The sequence below is a fragment of the Macaca nemestrina genome, chromosome 13 (assembly GCF_043159975.1).
Source record: "Macaca nemestrina isolate mMacNem1 chromosome 13, mMacNem.hap1, whole genome shotgun sequence".
NCBI lineage: Eukaryota > Metazoa > Chordata > Mammalia > Primates > Cercopithecidae > Macaca > Macaca nemestrina.
Window position 1 is genome coordinate 23,861,302 of NC_092137.1, and position 21,490 is coordinate 23,882,791.

The window sequence follows — 21,490 nt, forward strand, 5'->3', positions numbered from 1 at the left end:
TACCATACATTTGGGCACTTGATTATTTCAACTTAGCATTATATATTTATCATCTTTAAAGTGCCATGTCCAAGTCTTGAAATTCTAGCAAGATTTTAAGCTCCTGAATTATAAAAACATACCCTATTTTTTAAATTCCACAGTAACAATGAAAAACAACAAACAAAATTTCTGGAAATTTGTTCACAAATTATTAATAGAAATTATTAGGGGCAAGAAAGGAGGGCTCATGGTGAATGAAGTTTGGGAAACAATGAGGTCCAAGGCTTTTTGCTGCGAAACTTCTAAGAGTATTATCATAACATGCAAAGTAAATCTCTAAGGATGGAATAAAGTATATAACATTTCACAAACTTATTTGATCAAGCTCTCTTTTTTCATGAAACATCTGCAGGTACTAGTTTCCCAAATATACTCTGGAAATAAGTACTATGTACCACTGAAATGAAGACAAAAAAAAAAAAAGTAAAATATTTGAATTTTAAAAGAATCTGAGTATATAGTTACTTGAATATCAATTTAAGTGAGTTTTGCACATTCATTTATTGGCTATCTGCATATTCTACGGGCTTTCTTCAATTCCACTCAGAAGTATTACTCAAACTGTTGTTTACATACTACCTGAATCAAAAATCACCTGCATTACTCATTAAAAAATACAACCGGCTGGACTGGAATCTCTGGAGGTGAAACATTTTTAATGAGGGCTTCCAAATGATTCTTAGTACACGGAAGTCTGAGGACCTCTGGCATATAAAATACTTCAAGTATAATACAAAGCACATCATCCTAACTGCTACAATGTTCTGGTATATTTACTTTTTTGTCACGGGAGGTTTCAATCTTGATTTGGCTCTAAGACAGAGACCTCAGAATAAAGAGCATTACCAAAGACTCCTTCTCTCCAAAGAAATCTGGGGATTTAAGTTAAGCAAGCAACCACAATGTAAACAGGTACAAAATAATTACTTCAGCACCATTTAATTAACTTCAAGCCTTGGGAAAGCTTCTATCTACAAACCTGATGCTAACAATTCATCCTTAATAGGATGATCATAATGCTCAACCTTAACTTCTTCATCTTCAAAGCCTTTTACTAGCTAATGATAACCTAACCCTTTGAGAGAAGGCGTTACCAGTTTCATGACAAAGATATTTAAAAGATTATGCAATCTACCCACAGCCATTTAGCAATCTGTGTCAGAGTGATTATAATCCATGAGTAGGAAAATATCTCAGGCATAAGGGAAATAATTTCAATTAACTAACATTTATTGAGGACCTACTATGTACATAAGATGTGGAAGGCAGTGGTAAAAAAGATGAGTAAGAACTACTTGAGGCCAAGCACAGTGGCTCACATCTGTAATCCCAACATTTTGGGAGACCCAGGCAGGAGGATCCTTGTGGCCACGAGTTTGAAACCAGTCTGAGTAACACAGCAAGACCCATTTCTTAAAAAAAAAAAAAAAAAGATTATAGTAATACCTAATTCTGTGAAAGCAAAAAACAAAAAAAACTATAACTGCTAGCAGAGACGAAGGAAGACATCATAAATGATGTGGACTGTAAAGGATGTTTTTGGCCAGGCATGGTGGCTCACACCTGTAATCTCAACACTGAGAGGCTGAGGGGGGCGGATTGTTTGAGCTCAGGAGTTCGAGCCCAGCCTGGGCAAAATGGCAAGACCTTGTCTCTACAGAAAAATAGAAAAATTAGCCAGGTGTGCTGCTCCACGCCTGCAGTCCCAGCAACTTGGGAGGCTGAAGTGGGAGAATCACCTGAGCCCCAGCAGTTGAGGCTGTAGTGAGCCATAATTTTGCATCACTGCACTCTAGTCTGGGCAACAGAGCAAGACCCTGTCTCAAAAATAAATAAATAAATAAATAAAGTTTTCAAGTTTTCTATAGAAATGGGAATATGTATTCCAACAACTTAATAATGGGGCACATAAAATACCAGAACACAATCCAAGGATGAGATAACTTCCAATAGAAGTATAATAATAATAATGTAAAATCCTACAGAAATTACATAAAAAAAGATACAGTCATCCCCACTTAAGTAACTTTTTAGTTTAATTCTAACCTCTTTAAATAGATAATTTTTTTCAATTTGTAAAAACCATTTTCTCCTTGACTTTTACAGTCCCTTAAACCATACTCATCAGCTACCATAGTGACTATTATTGTCATAAATCTTATAAAGTGAGGCAAAAGAACTTGAGAATAACAGAAATGAATAGATGTTGCTCTGGTTTTCAAGGAAGGCTTCGTGTCCAGATCCAAATTTGTCAGAAATCTAAAAGCTGGATTTTAATCTAATGACAAAAAAGAATGAAGTCAAGTATAGCATTCTAAAATGAGAGATGCATGGAAATAAGTGAATTAGCAGACCACTAGATTAAATCAAAACTTGATGATGGCCTCATTTAGAATTGGGAAAATCAGAAAGAGGAAATTTAGTCCAGAAAACAAAATAACTAGATTAGTGATATCAGTGCTGTATTCAAAATAAATACAGTAAGGGCAAGTATAAAAAATGCTGCTTGTTGGTGGTGGTGGTGGTGGTAGTGGTGATGGTGGTGGTGGTGGTATGGGGAGCCAGGGAACAGGTGATGACAGGAGAAGTATAATGCTAAATTAAAAGTGGAAAGTTAGTTTGGAATTATAGCCAGAAATCTAGGGAGAGGTCTATCAGGCTATGGGAAATACACCTCTGAGATGAAGTGAGTTAAGGAGCAGATATGAAACATGGTCATAAAAGAAAATGATCACAGGTAATGTACAGAATATAAAAACAGAAGGGCAGAAGTCAAAACCTTAAAAAAAAGTCTAATTAATGGGGATAAGCACAAGAGATGTCATAAAAATCAAAGACAAATATAGTCTCTCACTAAAACAAGGGGAGTTAAACTGCTCCAAAAAGACTTAACAGAAGAAAGCTGATAAACCTGAGGATTTGTAAGTAAGAGATCATTGTAACTTCTGACAGGGCAATGTCTGTGAAATGAAGAGTGGAAATCACTAGGTGAATAATGGAGCAAGTGGTGAGCAAGTACAGGTAATGACTACAGACCTAGTCTTACAAAAGTGTCAGAATTAAAAAACAAAGAATAGTTTAGAGTTGGAGGAAAGGATTTTCTTTTTTTTTTTTTTTTTTTTAAGAAAAGACAACCCGGCTTCTTATAAAAAAAAAGGAAACCGTAAGAGAGAATAAAACAAATTATTTGAAGAGTAAGTAAATGATGAGAGAAAAAGCCTCAAAGAGACAAGAAAGAAAAAAACAGAATAGGAACATTTTCCCCCAAGTTAGATCAGAAAGTGTATGGGTGCAATCAATCTTTTCCGATTTCCTTATAGGACAGGCTTTTTGTATACTTTTTTTTTTAACAAGTAATCCTGTTTTCACAAGGAAAGCTTAGAAGTGCAGTCGATTTCTTTTTCTTTCATTTACAAAAAGAATGCACAGAGGCAGTGGTTACCATGACTGCAAAAAACAAACTCTGCACTGCTATTTGTTTATTTAGGGCCAACACTATTCTACAAAGTCCTGAAATGGCAAGCATACAAAATGTTCTAAATTTTCCTCAAATATTCCAAGAACAAGGGCTTACTAGTTTAGTATTTCTAAGCAATCATCATGAAAGAATACAAAAAGAAAAAAATACATAGAAGCGACCTGTTAGTTTAGAAGATACAGAAAGATTAAAAAAGTCTATAATAATTTAAAATGCACTTTTCTTCCAGATAAAAATTTCTAAAAGGTAGTTTCTAAAAATCTGAAAATTTTACATTATTTAAAATAAGAAAGAGATAATGTGGGTACTGAAAAATGCCACATGGTCAGGCATGGTGGCTCCTATCTATAATCCCAACACTTTGGGAGGCTGAAGTAAAAGGATCGCTTGAGCCCATGAGTTCAAGAACAACCTGGCCAACAAAGTAAGACTCTGAGACTTGTCTCTATAAAAACTTTAAAAATTAGCCATGGGGTAGTGGTACATGACTGTGACCCCAGATACTCAGGAGGCTGAGGTAGGTGGATCACTCGAGCCAAGGAGGTCCAGGATGCAGTGAGCCATGATTACACCACTGCACTCCAGCTTGGGTGACAGAGTGAAACCCTGTTTCAAAAAAGAAAAAGAAAAGAAACGAAACGAAACATGCCACAGACTTTGAAGTTATACAAACAGGACCAATCTTACATTGCAGCACTACCACTATAACTCAGAAACTACCATTTACCTCATAAGATGGTTAGAAGAATCAAGGAGGTAGTATAAGTAACAAATTTTATACCTACTGCCTCACAGTAGATACAATCTCAAGTATGAATACTTGTTTAGCTTTATAGAGTTAATGTAACTTCATAAGCTTATTATTTTCAATAATTCATTCCTTCCACAAACAAAATTTATTAAGTGCCTGTTTTTGTGTTAGATACTAAAGATACTTAGCGCTAAGGCAGTACCTGCCTTTCACGGAAGTTAAAATTTAACTCTTTAAATTAGCTGGTAAAGGTATACGAAAATAGTGCTGATAGTACTGGGGAATGGGGCACAAACTGGTTTAGTCTCAGTGTAAAGCAATTTGAGAAAATCTATGAAAATTTAAAATACACATTATCATTTGACCGAGTAATTCTACTTTATCTAAAAGAGAAAGGTCGGCTGGGTGTGGTGGCTCATGCCTGTAATCCCAACTTTGGGAAGCAGAGGCGGGAGAATCACTTGAGGTCAGGAGTTCAAGACCAGCCTCACTAACATGAGTATTCTCTACTAAAAATACAAAAAAAAAACTGGCCGGACATGGTGGTGGGCGCCTGTAATCCCAGCTACTCAGGAGGCTGAGACAGGAGAATCGCTTGAATCTGGGAGGCAGAGGTTGCAGTGAGCCGAGATTGTGCCACCGCACTCCAGCCTGGGCAACAGAGGAAGACTGTCTCAAAAAAAAAAAAAAGAAAGGTCATTTTCTGCTACACTATAAAGTTAAAAGTATGGAGAAAGCCTGTGTGCCAACAGGTTAAATATGTAGCAGTATAATGATACAAAGAAATATCAGAAATATTAGAAAGGCTCCTAGTCAACAGTGTGAGGAAAAAAAAGAAATATTAGAAAGCCATCAAGAAAAATGAAATAAGCCAGGTGTGGTGGCTCACACCTGTTATCTCAGCATTTTGGGAGACCTAAAGCATGGTGGCACATGCCTGTAGTCCCAGCTACTCAGGAGGCTGAGGTGGGAGATCACTTGAGTCTAGGAGGTCAAGGCTGCAGTGAGCCATGACTGCACCACTGCACTCTAGCCTGGGTGACAAAGTGAGACACTGTCTCCAAAAAATAAATTTTATATATATATATATATATATATACACACACACACACACACACAAATATAAACACATATATATTATACATACACACATATTGCACATGTACCTATGGGTACAACCTATGGGTTGTTTATATGTGTATATGTGTGTGTTATATGTGTGAGACACACATATAAACCCATGGTATACATGCAATGGTCAGAAGGATGTACAGCAGCTTTAACAGTGGTTATTCCTCAGAAGAACAAACTGGAGAAATTAGGGGAGCAGGGAAAGGCCCTTTTTTTCTGTGTATGTCCATATTATTTGAAATATTTATTTCATCATAACGTGTAGAAAATAAAACAAAACAAAGTAATATTTATTTCATACTTTTTAAGTAAGAATAAAATATTTCTCCAAACAGCTGAGGTTGAGTCTTGCGTAAGTTTCGGTTGCTTTTTTTTTTTATTTTGGTTGTTAAGAGATGAGATTTCATCAGGCTGGAGTGCAGTGGTATGATCATAACTCGCTACAGCCTCAAACTCCTGGGCTCAAGTGATCCTCTCACCTTAGCTTCCCAAGTAGCTGGGACTAAAGGCACACACGACCATACCAGGCTAATTTTTTGTTTTTTTTTTTTTAATAGAGGTGAGGTCTCACTTTGTTTCCCAGACTGGTATCAAACTCCTGGCCTCAAAATGCTGGGATTACAGGTGTGAGCCACTGTCCACTCTTGCATACTTTTTTTTTTTTTTTTTTTTGGAGACAGAGTTTTGCTCTTGTTGCCCAGGCTGGAATGCAATGGCGCAATCTCAGCTCACTGCAACCTCTACCTCCTGGGTTCAAGAGATTCTCCTGCCTCAACCTCCCGAATAGCTGGGATTACAAGCATGTACCACCACGCTTGGCTAATTTTGTATTTTTAGTACAGATGGGGTTTCTCCACGTTGGTCAGGGTGCTCTCGAACTCCTGACCTCAGGTGATCCACCTGCCTAGGCCTCCCAAAGTGCTGAGATTACAGGTGTGAGACACAGTGCCCAACCTGCAAACTCTCTTATCTTCATTGTCTGGTCACTCAATTGCAGCAATTAAAGAAAGGCACTTCCATTTCCAGTTGAAATGCTATGAATATTTTTTAAAGAGATGGTGTCGGCTGGGTGCAGTGGCTCACACCTGTAATCCCAGCAGTTTGGGAGGCCAAGGCAGGTGGATCACCTGAGGTCAGGAGTTTGAGACCAGCCTGACCAATATGATGAAACCCTGTCTCTACTAAAAATACAAGAATTAGCTGGGCATGGGGGAGCATGCCTCTAGTTCCAGCTACTTGGGAGGCTGAGGTACAATAATCGCTTGAACCTAGGAGGCGGAGGTTGCAGTGAGCCGAGGTCGCACCACTGCACTCCAGCCTGGACAACAGAGCAAGACTCTGTCTCAAAAAAATACACAGGGTAAGAAGAAGGGAAGAACAGTGGAGGAGCGTGTTAAAAAGTCTGCAGTAAAAGGTAACACAGGCCAGGCACGGTGGCTCACACCTGTAATCCCAGCACCTTGGGAGGCCGAGGTGGGCGGATCACCTGAGGTCAGGAGTTCAAGACCAGCCTGACCAACATGGAGAAACCCCATCTCTACTAAAAATACAAAATTAGTCGGTCATAGTGGTGCATGCCTGTAATCCCAGCTACTCAGGAGGCTGAGGCAGGAGAACTGCTTGAACCCAGGAGGCAGAGGTTGTGGTGAGCCGAGATTGCACCATTGCACTCCAGCCTGGGCAACAAGAGCGAAACTCCGTCTCAAAAAAAAAAAAAAAAAAAAAAAGAGGTAACAATACTTTTTTAAAGAAAAAATGAGAGTTAATTCGCCAGGCACAGTGATTTATACCAGAGGCTGAGGTGGGAGGATCACCTGAGCCCAGGAGGTCAAGGCTGCAGTTAGCCTTGATCGTGCCTCTTCACTCCAGCCTGGATGACAGGGTGAGATCCTATCCCAAAAAGAAACAAGAAGAAGAGGAGGAGAAGAAGAGGAGAGGAGAGAAGAAGAGGAGAGGAGAGGAGAGGAGAGGAGAGGAGAGGAGAGGAGAGGAGAGGAGAGGAGAAGAGAGAAGTGAGCAAATAAATACAAGTATAAGTCTTAAGAGCAATCACACATACACACACAAAGCAAAACATATAAGCTAAAACCAGCAGAAGGTCCAGGCACAGTGACTCAGTGACTCATGCTTGTAATCCCAGCACTTTAGGAGGCCAAGGCAGGTGGATCACCTGAGGTCAGGAGTTTGAATGCAGCCTGGCCAACATGGTGAAATCTCGTCTCTACTAAAAATACAAAAATTAGCCAGGTGTGGTGGTGCGTGCCTGTAACTCCAGCTACTCAGGAGGCTGGGGCAGGAGAATTGCTCTAACCTGGGAGGCGGCGGTTGCAGTAAGCCAAAATCGCGCCATTGCATACTCCAACTTGAGTGACAGAACAAGACTTCATCTCAAAAAAAGAAAAAAAGTAGAAGATGAACAAATTTGACTTAGTGAATATCTACAATCCTGCACCCCTAACTGCAGAATACATATTCTTTTCCAGTGTTCATGAAACATTTACCAAAATAACCATAAACAATGTTCTGACAAAATAAGTCAGAACAAATTTCAAAAGACTGAAATCATATGTAGTATGTTCTCTGAGCACAATGGAATTAAGCTAGAAGTAATTAATAAAACTATAAACAGAAAATAGGCCAGGTACAGTAGCTCATACCTGTGATTCAAGCACTTACGAAGGCCAAGGTGGGAGGATCGCTTGAGTCTAGGAATTTGAGGCCAGACTGGGCAACAAAGGGAGATAACAAGACCCTCTCTAACAAAAAAAAAAAATTTCAAATTACCCAGGCCTGGTGGCACACACCTGTAGTCCTAGCTATTTGGGAGGCTGAGACAGAAGGATCACTTGAGTCCAAGAGTTCAAGGCTACAGTGGGCTACAATCATGCCACTGTACTCCAGCCTGGGTGAGAGAGTAAGACCCCATCTCAAAAAAAAATGCAAGGAAAAGAAATGCCCAACTGTTTGGAAAGTAAGCAACATACTTCCAGATAACCAATGGATGAAAGAAGAAAGCAAATAGGAAATTAAAATATATTCTAAAATAAAAATTTACTTAAAAAAATACACCAGGAGAATTTGAAAAATAACAAAAATAATTTCAACAACAACAAAAACTAGGTAGAATCTTAATATGGGGCCGGGCACAGTGGCTCACATCTGTAATCCCAGCACTTTGGGAGGCTGAAGTAGGCGGATCACCTGAGGTCAAGAGTTCGAGACCAGCCTGGCCAACACAGTAAAACCCCCATCCCTACTAAAAATACAAAAATTAGCCAGGCATGCATGCTGGCCCATGCCTGTAATCTCAGCTACTCAGGAGGCTGAGACAGGAGAATCACTGGAAGCCGTAAGACGTAGGTTGTAGTGAGCCGAGATGGAGCCATTGCACTCTAGCCTAGGTGACAGAGAAAGACTCTGTCTCAAAAATAAATAAATAAATAAAAAATAAAAAGAATCTTAACGTGGAACAAGAGATTTCTGAGTATCTGACTAATCAATAAGTTCACACTACAATATATCCCATCTCTTAATGTTTTCCATCACACATTTTTATTTTTCTACATTTAACAGAAAATACACATTTATCCCCAGTACACAATAAACATTTACCAAAACTGACAATATATTAGGCCACAAAGAAAGCATCCAATCCTACAAGAGAAATATACAAACTATGTTAAGTGAGAGATGTTCCATGCTGTTAGGCTAACAATTTGAAGCTGTCAATTCTCTACAAATTAATCTATGAATTCAATATATTACTAATCAAAATTCTAGTTGGGGCCAGGCACGGTGGCTCACTCACGCCTGTAATCCCAGCACTTTGGGAAGTCAAGGTGGGCAGATCATTTGAGGTCAGGGGTTTGAGACCAGCCTGGCCAACATGGTGAAATCCCATCTCTACTAAAAATACAAAAATTAGCTAGGTATGGGTGCACATGCCTATAATCCCAGCTACTTGGGAGGCTGAAGCAGAAGTATCGCTTGAACCTGGGAGGTGGAGGTTGTAGTGAGCCGAGATCATGCCACTGCACTCCAGCCTGGGCAACAGAGCAAGATTCCGTCTCAAGGGAAAAAAAAAAAAAAAAATCTAGTTGGATCTTCTAAGTAACTCTATAATCGTAATTGAAATTAAAATTGAAAAACAACCCCCAGACATCTAAGTCAACCTTGAAAAATAACAAAGAGGAGAAACTTGTCCTTTAAGATATTAAGACATAACTCAAAACCATAGTATGAAAAATAGTATTGGCCTGGTAGAATGGCTCATGCCTGTAATCTCAACACTCTGGGAGGCTGACGCAAGAGGATTGCTTGAGCCTAGGTGGTCGAGGCTTCAGTGAGCTGTGATCACGCCAGGGCACTCTAGCCTGGGTGACACAGCAGGACCCTGGACAAAAAAAAAAACCACACCAGTATGGGCCAGGCATGGTGGCTTACACCTGTAATCCCAACACTTCAGGAGGCCAGGGCAGGAGGATTGCTTGACCCCAGGAGTTCAAGACTACCTGGGCAACACAGCAATAACCCTGTCTCTACAAAAAATTTAAAAAAACAATAAAACAGTATAGTATTTCCATAAGCATAAACAGACCAACAGAAAATAACAGAGATCAGAACACAACACACATGAGAACTTAATGTATTACAAAGTGGCACCACAAAGGACAAGTTGTCTAGCAGAATGAACAAAATGAATTAAAGGCCTAAATAGTAAAATTGTATGTATGTATAAAGTCACAATGTAAACAGTATCCTTTAGTGTGGGACCAAAAAAAGTCAAAAGTCACAAATCTCTAATTACTCTTGAAAAACAATAATAAAATAGCAACTCCAGTAGAAAATAGTGAAATGGGCAAAAACAAATCTTAACAGGCATTTCAGAGAGGAGGAAAGCAAAAAAAGTTAGCATGGACATAAAGAGTTACCCAAACTCATTAGTAACTAAAGAAAGGCTATTAAAAAGGTAGCTGATGCCAAATATTGGCAGGGAAGTGGAGATACAAGAACTCTCATACGCTATACTCCTACCAATGGACACTAGAGCAGCATATCTAGAGGTGATATTTATTTTAAGTACACATATACTCTTCCACTCTTGGTGTCTATCTCAAAGAAATTCCCACACCAAGTCCACGAGGGACATTGCATCAGGGTATTAACTGCAGCAATATTTGCAGTAGCAGAGAATAGGAAACAATTTAGGTACCTATCTCTTGAGGGTGAATAGTTAAAATGCAATGAATTGACCCTACAAAGTACTATGTAGCAGGTGGGAGTAGTGACTGTATGTATACAGAGTTACCACACAGATGAAAATATAATGGTTAAAAGAAAATAATAAAATAAGCTCTATAGCTAAATACCACTTATGAAAACTTAAAAGACATACATATAAACACAGTAACCAGGTATGCTATCATCTAAACATGTTAAATAGAGGGTTGAGGGCATTAGTAATTTTTTTGGGACAAGCATAAACTGTGCATGTGCCAGGCAGGTCAGTACTATCCTAGGCTAATGCAGACATATGGTCACCCTACATATTAACCACTATCCTCTGTAACCTAGGAAAACAAAGTCATCATTAAAAAAAAAAATCCAACTCACCATGTAAAAAAAAAAAAAGAGTACTGCTATGTTGTACAGGCTGGACTCAAACTCCTGGGCTCAAGCCATCCTTCCCTGCTTAGCCTCTAGAGTAGCTGGGATTACAGGTGTAAACAACCATGTCTGGCTACCAATTCTGTTTTGTTTGTTTGTTTTTTGAAACGGAGTCTTGCTCTGTCACCAGGTTAGAGTGCAGTGGCGCGATCTCAGCTCACTGCAACCTCCACCTCCTGAGTTCAAGCGATTCCCCTGCCTCAGTCTCCCAAGTAGCTGGGATTACAGGCACGCGCCACCACACTCAGCTAATTTTTTTGTATTTTAGTAGAGACGGGGTTTCACCATATTAGTCAGTCTGCTCTCGAACTCTTGACCTCATGATCCGCCTGCCTCAGCCTCCCAAAGTGCTGAGATTACAGGCATGAGCCACCACGCCCAGCCTCAATTCATTATTTTGCTTTTAACTATGCTGACTTCCCACACTTCAGAACATCAATGAAACATAAACCACAAAAATATGCTAAAACCCTTACATAACTTATTTGGAGGTTATGATCACTCATCAACATGGATACTTACAAACTAATTACATTAATAAGTAAAATTTTGTAACGTAATTTTATACCTTGTGTTACAATCTCAACCTAAGATCTCTTACAGAAAAATTCTTCCAAAAGTACATAATGCCCAAACATAAAGAGTTCAAATCCAAAGGGTCAGTATTCCACACAGTTGTAAAACAGGGAATAGTTTTAGGTTAGTCTAAAAGAGTTCACTATTCTTGGCCAGGCACGGCGGCTCACATCTGTAATCCCAGCACTTTGGGCGGCCAAGGCAGGCAGATCACGAGGTCAGGAGATCCAGACCATCCTGGCCAACATGGTGAAATCCCATATCTACTAAAAATGCAAACAAATTAGCTGGGCGTGGTGGCAGGCGCCTGTAGTCCCAGCTACTTGGGAGGCTAAGGCAGGAGAATGGCGTGAACTTGGGAGGCGGAGCTTGCAGTGAGCCAACAGGGCACCACTGCACTCCAGCCTGGGCGACAGAGCGAGACTCCATCTTGAAAAAAAAAAAAAAAAAAAAAAGAGTTCACTATTCTTTCATTTTTTTTTTTTTTTTTTGAGGCAGAGTCTGGCTCTGTCACCCAGGCTGGAGTGCAGTGGCCAGATCTCAGCTCACTGCAAGCTCCGCCTCCCGGGTTTATGCCATTCTCCTGCCTCAGCCTCCCGAGTAGCTGGGACTACAGGCACCTGCCACCACGCCTGGCTAGCTTTTTGTATTTTTTAGTAGAGACGGGGTTTCACCGTGTTAGCCAGGATGGTGTCGATCTCCTGACCTAGTGATCCGCCCGTCTCGGCCTCCCAAAGTGCTGGGATTACAGGCTTGAACCACCGCGCCCGGCCTTTCTTTCATTATCTTTTCAAGGGTCAAATTTATTCCATAACTGATTCATCTTCACCACTTTTAGAGGAAAAAGTTTCTTAACACTAAAAGTTTTACATAACACATCAAAGTTTTAATCCAAGAAGTCTAATTTTCTACATTTCTCTGAAATTAGATTCCTACCAAAAACAAAACACAATGGTTGACAATTGCTTTAAGCAACTTCTAAATTTAAGTTCAAAAATAATGGCTGACAAGTTTTTAAAGTAACTTCTAAATTCAAGTCCAAAAATATCAGACCACTTCAATCATCCTAATTCTCCAAACCCTAATCACAAAACCAAATCTGAGTAAAGTCACTAACCACATAATATGCAAGAAAGTTGTTTGGCACATAAGAATAATTCCCTCTAACCATAGGTTTCTGCCAAATCTCTAAAATAATATCCTATTTCTTCACTTAATTCTAAATTTGCCACAAAAATATAGTGTTAGACCTTAAAGACCCAAAAGGAGACAAGAATGGGTATAAACTTCAGATATAATGATTAAACAAAAGTAACTTTAAGGTGCTTTTGGCCCCTCTCTAAAACCCACACAGGAAGTGAGCCTGGAAACAGCAGCCCCTAGGCAGGCTGCTAAGTCACCTGAACAAATGTAGATGAAAGGGCACTAGACCTGAGGGAAGGGCTATTTTTTTACGGCATGTATTTGTCTCCTCCACTAGACTTTAAGTACATCCCCTGAAGCAGGGACTGTGCTTCATTCTCCACCTTACTGAATGAATGAATGAATGAACGAACAAAGGAACAAGCAAGCCTCACTATCAAAAACTAGGCTCTGGATTACCTCCAAATTTCTGTCTGGCAAGACTAGAGAACATACTTTGTGGGTATTTTAAGCACCATTTCTTTCAGGATTCCAATTTGGGTCCTAGAATACAGATATAAACTAACAATGCTAAAGATGTTTAATTTACTAATGCAAATCTTCATATACAAATATGCTATATAATGTCTTTTCAAGAGGCTTAAAGTATGAAACATTTTTTCAAATGGAAAACACTTTAGTCCCCCTAGAGATAGTTTCCCAGAGCATAAAAGCAAATGTATACACTATAAATTAATATCACCAAGTAGAGGGAAAGATAGCAGCACAAGTATACCTCTAATAGAGACCACAAGGCCCAGACTTTCAGTCTGCTTACAGGGATTTACTTTTTCCCAAAGCCAACTTAAAAATACTGAGAAGAGCCAGGTGCAGTGGCTCATACCTGTAATCCCAGCTACTCAGCAGGCTGAGTCAGGAGAATTGGTTGAGGCCAGTAGTCCAAAACCAGCCTGGGCAACACAGTGAGACTCCTGTCTTGAAAAATAAAAATACAGCCGGGCACGGTGGCTCACGCCTGTAATCCCAGCACTTTGGGAGGCCAAGGCGGGCGGATTACCTGAGGTCAGGAGTTCAAGACCAGCCTGACCAATATTGAGAAACCCCGTCTCTACTAAAAAAATACAAAATTAGCCATGCGTGGTGGTGGGCTCCTGTAATCACAGCTACTCGGGAGGCTGAGGGAGAAGAATCGCTTGAACCTGGGAGGTGGAGGTTGCAGTGAGCTGAGATCGCGCCATTGCGCTCCAGCCTGGGCAACAAGAGTGAAACTCCATCTCAAAAAAAAAAGAAAGAAAAACTAAAATATAGGCCAGGAGCGGTAGCTCACTCCTGTAATCCCAGCACTTTAGGAAGCCAAGGCAGGAGGATTTCTTGAGCCCAAGAGTTTGAGATCAGCTTTGGCAACATAGCAAAACCTTGTCTCTACAAAAAAAAAAAAAAAAAAAGCCAGGTGTGGTAACACATGCCTGTAGTCCCAGCTGCTCAGAGGCTGTGGTGGGAGAATTCATTGAACTCAGGAGGTCAAGGTTGCAGTGAGCTGTGATTGCACTACTGCACTTCAGCCTGGGCAACAGAGCAAGATCCTGTCTCAAAAAATATATATATACTACATATATGCCTACTATGTACCCACAAAAAAAATTTTTAAATAAAAAATGCAACAAAAAATATAAATATACACATATATAATAAAATATTAAGGAAAAATATTGCAAAAACAATCTCTGCACAATATGCCTGCTCCTCTCCCTACATACTGCCTCCTGAAATCAGGCTGCAGGAAATTACTGAAAATTATTGTCCTATATTTCATATCCCTATATGCTACTATTCCCACTTTCAGTCCCAATACACTTCTAGACACCACAATTCCAGACAGCCAGGTAGAAACTGTCTATAAACGGTAGGTACACTTACAGTATACAACAGCCGCTACCTTCACTTTTTCAGATGTTGGTGGAAACTACTGATTGAACAACATCAAAGAGTAATAAGTGAGGTAAAGAAATACAGATGAAATAAGATATACAAGTAGAGAAGACAGAACTAGATTTAAATATTACCTTTAGCCTTCCACAGGCCACTTAACTCTTAGGCAACTCAATTTCCTCAGTTGTAAAATGGGGGTACCATCACTTGCTTTATAGAGTTGTTACAAGGATTGAATGAGACAGCATTAAACAACACCTGGCATGTATAAGATGCTAAATAAACCTTGGTTTACTCTTCTCCTTATTAGGGTAAAATGCAACAAGTGAGTATAGCGAAAAAGAAAGATTGTCGGCTAGGCATGGTGGTGCACACCTGTAACCCTAACACTTTGGGAGGCCAAAGCGGGAGAACTGCTTGAGGCCAGTAGTTCAAGACTAGCCTGGGCAACAAAAGAAGACCCCCATCTCTATTTAATAAAAAAAAAAAAGAGAGAGAGAGAGAGATTGTCAATGTGAAAATAATTTAAAATGAGTCATACTTTCCATTAATTCATTCAAAAAGTATTAATTGGCCAGGCACAGTGGCTGTAATCCCAGCACTTTGGGAGGCCAGGGTGGGCGGACTGCTCAAGCCCAGGAGTTCAAGACCAGCCTGGGCAATGTGGCAAAACCCCATCTCTACAAAAAATACAAAAATTAGCTGACTGTGGTGGCTTATGCCTGCAGGTATTCGGGAGGCTGAGGTGGCAGGATCACTTGAGCACAAGAGGCAAAGACTGCAGCAAGTCAAGATCATGCCACTGCACTCCAGCCTTGGAGACAAAGTGAGAGCTTCTCAAAAAAAAAAAAAAAAAGTATTAGGGGCCCGGTGCAGTGGCTCACGCCTGTAATCCCAGCACTTTGGGAGGCCGAGATGGGCGAATCACCTGAGGTCAGGAGTTCCAGACCAGCCTGTTCAACACAGTAAAACCCCATCTCTTCTAAAAATACAAAAATTAGCTGGGTGACGTGGCGCCTGTCTGTAATCCCAGCTACTCAGGAGGCTGACGCAGGAGAATCACTTGAATCCGGAAAGCGGGGGTTGCAGTGAGCTGAGGTGGCACCACTGTACTCCAGCCCGGGCAACAAGAGGGAAACTGTCTCAAAAAAAAAAAAAAAAAAAAAAAAAAAAAGTCTTAGGCCAGGCGCAGTAGCTCACGCCTGTAATCCCAGAACTTTCGGAGGCCAAGACAGGCAGATCTCCCGAGGTCAGGATTTCAAGACCAGCCTGGTCAACATGGCAAAACCTCGTCTCTACTAAAAATACAAAAATTAGCTGGACGTGGTGGCTCATGTCTGTAATCCTGGCTACTCAGGAGACTGAGGCAGGAGAATCGCTGGAACCCAGGAAGCGGAGGTTGCAGTGAGCCGAGATGGAGCCACTGTACTCCAGCCTTGGCAACAGAGTGAGACTCTGCCTTAAAAAAAAAAAAGAAGTATTAATTGGGCACTGACTGACACATGCTGTTCTAGGCACTCAGGATACAGGTGTCAACATAATGGTCTCTGTCTTTAAAGCACACACACAAAAAAAGAGTTCCACCAAAACATTCAGTGAGTAGAGGACTAGAAGTCTTACCACACTAAGTACCTATGCCATTCATTTGGCACTTACTTTGAACGAATTTACCTTGTTAATAACTTCTCATTAGCATATCATGTGCACACTTACAGTACTGAGGGTTAAAACTGTGTTTTATTTATCCTCTATTCTCAAAGTTCTATAACCATGATATTCTCAAAATGGGTCAGCTCCCTGAAATGCTATTCATTCATTCATTCATTCACTCATTTAACAGATATTTATTGAGCATTTCCAACATTGTGTCAGGCACTGTATTTAGGCCCTGGGAATACAGCATTCAGGGGAAAAATAAAATATAGTGCCTGCCCTTGTGGCACTTACGGTCTACTCTAATAGAAGAGTTTAGGGGAGAAAGACTTTAGCCAAAGGTATATATCCTATCTCCAGATAAAACTACAAAACTTACTGCTTAAAAAAAAAAACTAACTTATATTTAAATAAAGTTAACACACATATATGATTTTCCCCCAAATATGTACTTCCATATAACTTTTTATCCAAAAATTCCCACTGCTTTTTACTCAGTAACTCATTGTTCATAGAATCCCCCTCCAGAGAGGAGGCATAAAAGAAGTATAAAATATTCCTACTGCAAGACCAAAAACCTAAGTACAAAGAAATCCACTTGGGCCAGGTACAGTGGTTCACACCTGTAACCTCAGAACTTTGGGAGACTGAGGCGGGCAGGTCGCCTGAGGTCAGGAGTTCAAGACCAGCCTGACCAACATGGTGAAACCCCGTCTCTAATAAAAAATACAAAAATTAACCAGGTGTGGTGGCAGGCACCTGTAATGCCAGCTACTTGGGAGGCTGAGGCAGGAGAATTGCTTGAACCTGGGAGGCAGAGGTTGCAGTGAGCCGAGATTGTACCACTATACTCCAGCCTGAGCTACAGAATGAGACTCCATCTCAAAAAAAAAAAAGAAGAAAAGAAATCCACTCAAGTTGATTATGCACACAAACAAAACGGATAATGCACCCAAATGAAACTTCATTGTGTACGTACTAAAAGAAATGCCGTGCTCGCTTCGGCAGCACATATACTAAAATTGGAACGACACAGAGAAGATTGGCATGGCCCCTGCGCAAGGATGACACGCAAATTCGTGAAGCGTTCCATATTTTAGGCCGGGCGCGGTGGCTCAAGCCTGTAATCCCAGCACTTTGGGAGGCTGAGACGAGCGGATCACGAGGTCAGGAGATCGAGACCATCCTGGCTAACCCGGTGAAACCCTGTCTCTACTAAAAAATATTTAAAAAAAAAAAAAAAAAAAAACTAGCTGGGCACGGTGGCAGGCGCCTGTAGTCCCAGCTACTCGGGAGGCTGAGGCAGGACAATGGCATAAACCCGGGAGGCGGAGCTTGCAGTGAGCTGAGATCCGGCCACTGCACTCCAGCCTGGGTGACAGAGCAAGACTACGTCTCAAAAAAAAAAAAAAAAAAAAAAAAAAGAAATGCCAAACATATCATTCAAAGTAATATGGTACTTAGATCCTTGAATAGACAGGATCACTCAACATTCAGGTGCAAACACTGGTTGGGCTTCTCAGTTCTCCTAACAGTAGTAATTCTACCACTTGTCCAGCTGGATTCCAAAAGTTATGAGTTTATCTATAATTGGGTATTTAGGAGACATGCAATAAAACATCTACCAAAGGATGGTTTAAAAGACTTATTGCCAGGGAAAATGATTTAAGGAATTAGTATGCATTCACTTCTATAGGCTTTATAAGTTTCATTCATGACCTAAACAACAGAATGTGTGTATATGTGGACTACAAAAATAGCCAGTAACTGAATTTAAGCTGCATTTTCACTTGGCTACCAGAGACAATCCTATGAACTCCACCATTGCTTTGGTTCGAAATTGTGGCAGGGAACATTGTCACGTTACAATATTACCTATATTGTACTCCATGTGAATCTGATACAGTATAAGGAAAAACTTGCTCTGTTCTGAGGAACTTATAGTTTCCCCTGTTCATCTGAGAGTTACATACATTATGAGATTTCCCCCTCAGACTTCTTTTACCTCTTTAACCCTCAACTTCGACCACTCTGCTTTGTTATGTTGGCAAATGCATGAGTGTTGGAAAGGGAAAAGCACAGGGTGATAAAAGTATACTAAAGAAGGACCTAGGGATTTTTTTAATTAAATAAAAATAAAGTAATACAGCATTTTACTTCTAAAGTTACTCAAAATATTTATTTTGATCTCACAAGATGGGGATTCACAGTCAATGATTATCTCAAAAATCCCAAAAAGCTAGCGAAAAAGTCAGAAATACCAGCAAACAGACCTAACAAGGAGAGGTAGAAAAAAGAGTTCAAATATTTTTCAAAGATTGCTGTCCAGTTTTGTGAATACAGTATTAGATTGTTTACTAGAGTGACACCTAGGTGCAGCAAATAAACGCTAATGACTGAGGGCCAGATTAACCGACCTAAAAGAGGTCAAGCTTTATGAAAGCTTGGAGAAAAAAAAAAGCCACAGTGTATAGGAGTAATTACATCTAACTGCATAGCACTAAAAGACAGCCTGACATTTTAAAAGTGTGGGCATTGTGGGTAATGATAAGGGAGGAAAAAAAAAAATAAGAAAATTTAAAAGTGTGGGCACAAAGGCAATCTACAGAATGGGAGAAAAATCTGCAAACCATGTATCTGATAAGCAGTTAATTTCCAAAATACATAGGGTAGTCCTGCGACTTCACAGGAAGAAAACATTTGTTAATGGGCAAAGCAGGATTTTAAGGCTGCAGTGAACCACTCCTAAGACCCTGTCCCAAAAAAAAATAAAAAAAAAAAAGGTCCTAACTAAATAGACACTTCTCAGGTATATAAAAAGGGTGCTCAACATTACTAATCATCAGGGAAATGCAATTCAAAACCGCAATGATATATCACCTCACACCTGTCAAAATGGCTCTTGTCGAAAAGACAAGAGACAACAAATATTGGGGAGATGTGGAAAAAAGGGAATCCTGGTACATGTCAGTAGAAATGGAAAATGGTGCAGCCACTATGGAAAACAGTATGAAAGTTCCTCAAAAAAATTAAGAATAGAACTACCATATGATCCGGCAATCCCACTTCTGGGTATTTATCCAAAGGAATTGAAATCAGGATTTCGACGGACATCTGCACTCCCATGTTCGCAGTAGCATTATTCATAATAGCTAAGATATGGAAACAATCTAAATGTCCAAAAAGAGATGAATGTAGTAAACGTGGTGTATATGCGTGCATGCCCAGTGGAATACTATTAAGCCTAAGAAGGAAATCCTGCCATTCACAACAACACAAATGCACCTAGATGACGTTACACTAAATCATATAAGCCAGTCCCAGAAACACAAATACTGTATAATCTCACTTATATGTGGAATCTAAACTAGCAAATTCACAGAAGCAGAGAGTAGAAGGGTGATTGCCAGGGTCTTGCGGGGAGGCAATCAAGTTTCACTTATGCCAGATAAATAAGTTCTGGAGATTTATATAGCATAGTGCCTACATCTAAGAATACTGCATTGCATACTTAAAATTGTCTAAGAGGGCAGATTTTATATCAAGTGTTCTTACCACAAAAATAATACTAATAATACATTCATAATAAAAGGGACAGGGAAACTTTAGGAATGATGGACATGTCTGTGGTGTTGATGGTGGTGGTGGTTTCACAAATATATACTTATCTCTAAACTCACAGAGTTATATACACTAACTACCACCTTTTACATGTCAAAAAAGAAATAAAGGCTTTTCATACTGAAAAAAAGAAAAAGAAAATAATTCCAATAATCTGCAGAATGCATATTTTCCCCCATCCTATGCATACCCCACTTGGGAAGAAGACAAAACTATAAGAAAAGCTCATAGTGCCATGACTTTTTAAAGCAAATAAAATGTCTCTGGACACAGTGAAAGAAATAATCTAAAAACAGAGGGAAAAGAGGGGGAAATAGGCATCAAGTGTAGTTAGTTAAAAACATGGCACAAAAGCAGAAAAAGGAGAAACTCCTCAATTACAAACAGGAATATTATGTTACAAACAAGACTACATTTCTTTTTACAAAAATAAGGGTCTGCTAAAGCAACAACATGGGCAACCCCATTTTGCATCAAATAAGACTTTACAGACACTGGCAAATGTCTATTATAGATCCCACAGACATAGAGGGTGCCTTTAAGTACTTCACAAAGGGTGAACCAGGAGTGCTCAATTCCTACAAAACTAGAGAAGAGCTAACCATAAACATACAACCTGCTTCATAAATATGTAGTCCATAATCTTAACAAATTCAGAATTATAATTTATCCTCTTCTAAAGGTCCAATCGCTATGTAAGAGTAGTAAGTCTCTAAAAAACCTTTCAGAGAAAGCAATTAGATCACTCTATCATCTCCTAGAGCCATAACATAAATCTTCTTAAGACTGAAAAACAAATATTTCAAAGTAAATCTTTAGTAGCCTGTTATTTATGGTGCTTCAAAACATTTTAAAAGGATCTTTGAAACAAAGTTTCATTAGTACCCTTCTACAAAGAGCTCTCATATCTTTCATTCTTTTAGCAATTTAAAAGCTACCAAACGTTCATTTCCTCATTAGATTATTGATTCCTAGCCTTTTAACATCTCTATAACAGCTGCTTGACAAATTACCTCACCTTATTCCTCAGGGGGTAAGGACAGCATGATAGCCATGAATTCAAAAATGGGACCACAAACTGATGAGTGAAGATGAGCTAATTGCTGCAGATGAGTTAGACACTGCTCTAATAGACTAGGCACTCACATAGCATGATACAATTAAATGCTTACACCCTAAATATTTTCTTTGTCCTTAAATGTAGAGAAAAGATATTTTCTTAAATTGAGTTTTATTTTAAAATATGTGATAGCCTCAGTAGGTCAAGAAGCTGGAACATGTTTGGAATAGTTTCTACCGAAAGCCTCGTCTTCAAAGTACTTATTCTCAATAGTTTGCACAACTTTCAGATTTAACCTTATTTCAACCTAAGAGATTCGTAAGCCCCCAAAATAGTCTATTACATAGGACAGTTATAATGCCCAAAATTTTATCAAATAAAAGCTAAGACGATTTTCAAAGATATAATAAAAATATTTCAGAGTAGTATCGTAAAATAT

At 39.5% G+C, this 21,490-nt stretch overlaps 1 protein-coding gene and 1 non-coding gene across 5 annotated transcripts in view; one reads left to right on the forward strand and one right to left on the reverse strand.

Moving 5' to 3' along the window:
• LOC105479837 (ATPase family AAA domain containing 2B) overlaps positions 1-21,490 on the reverse strand; it is a 175,392-nt gene that overhangs the window by 152,127 nt on the left and 1,775 nt on the right. The gene's annotated exons all lie outside the window — the stretch shown is intronic.
• Positions 17,363-17,469, forward strand: LOC112426358 (U6 spliceosomal RNA). Its single transcript, XR_003017646.1, has one exon. It is a non-coding gene; the product is annotated as a U6 spliceosomal RNA (small nuclear RNA).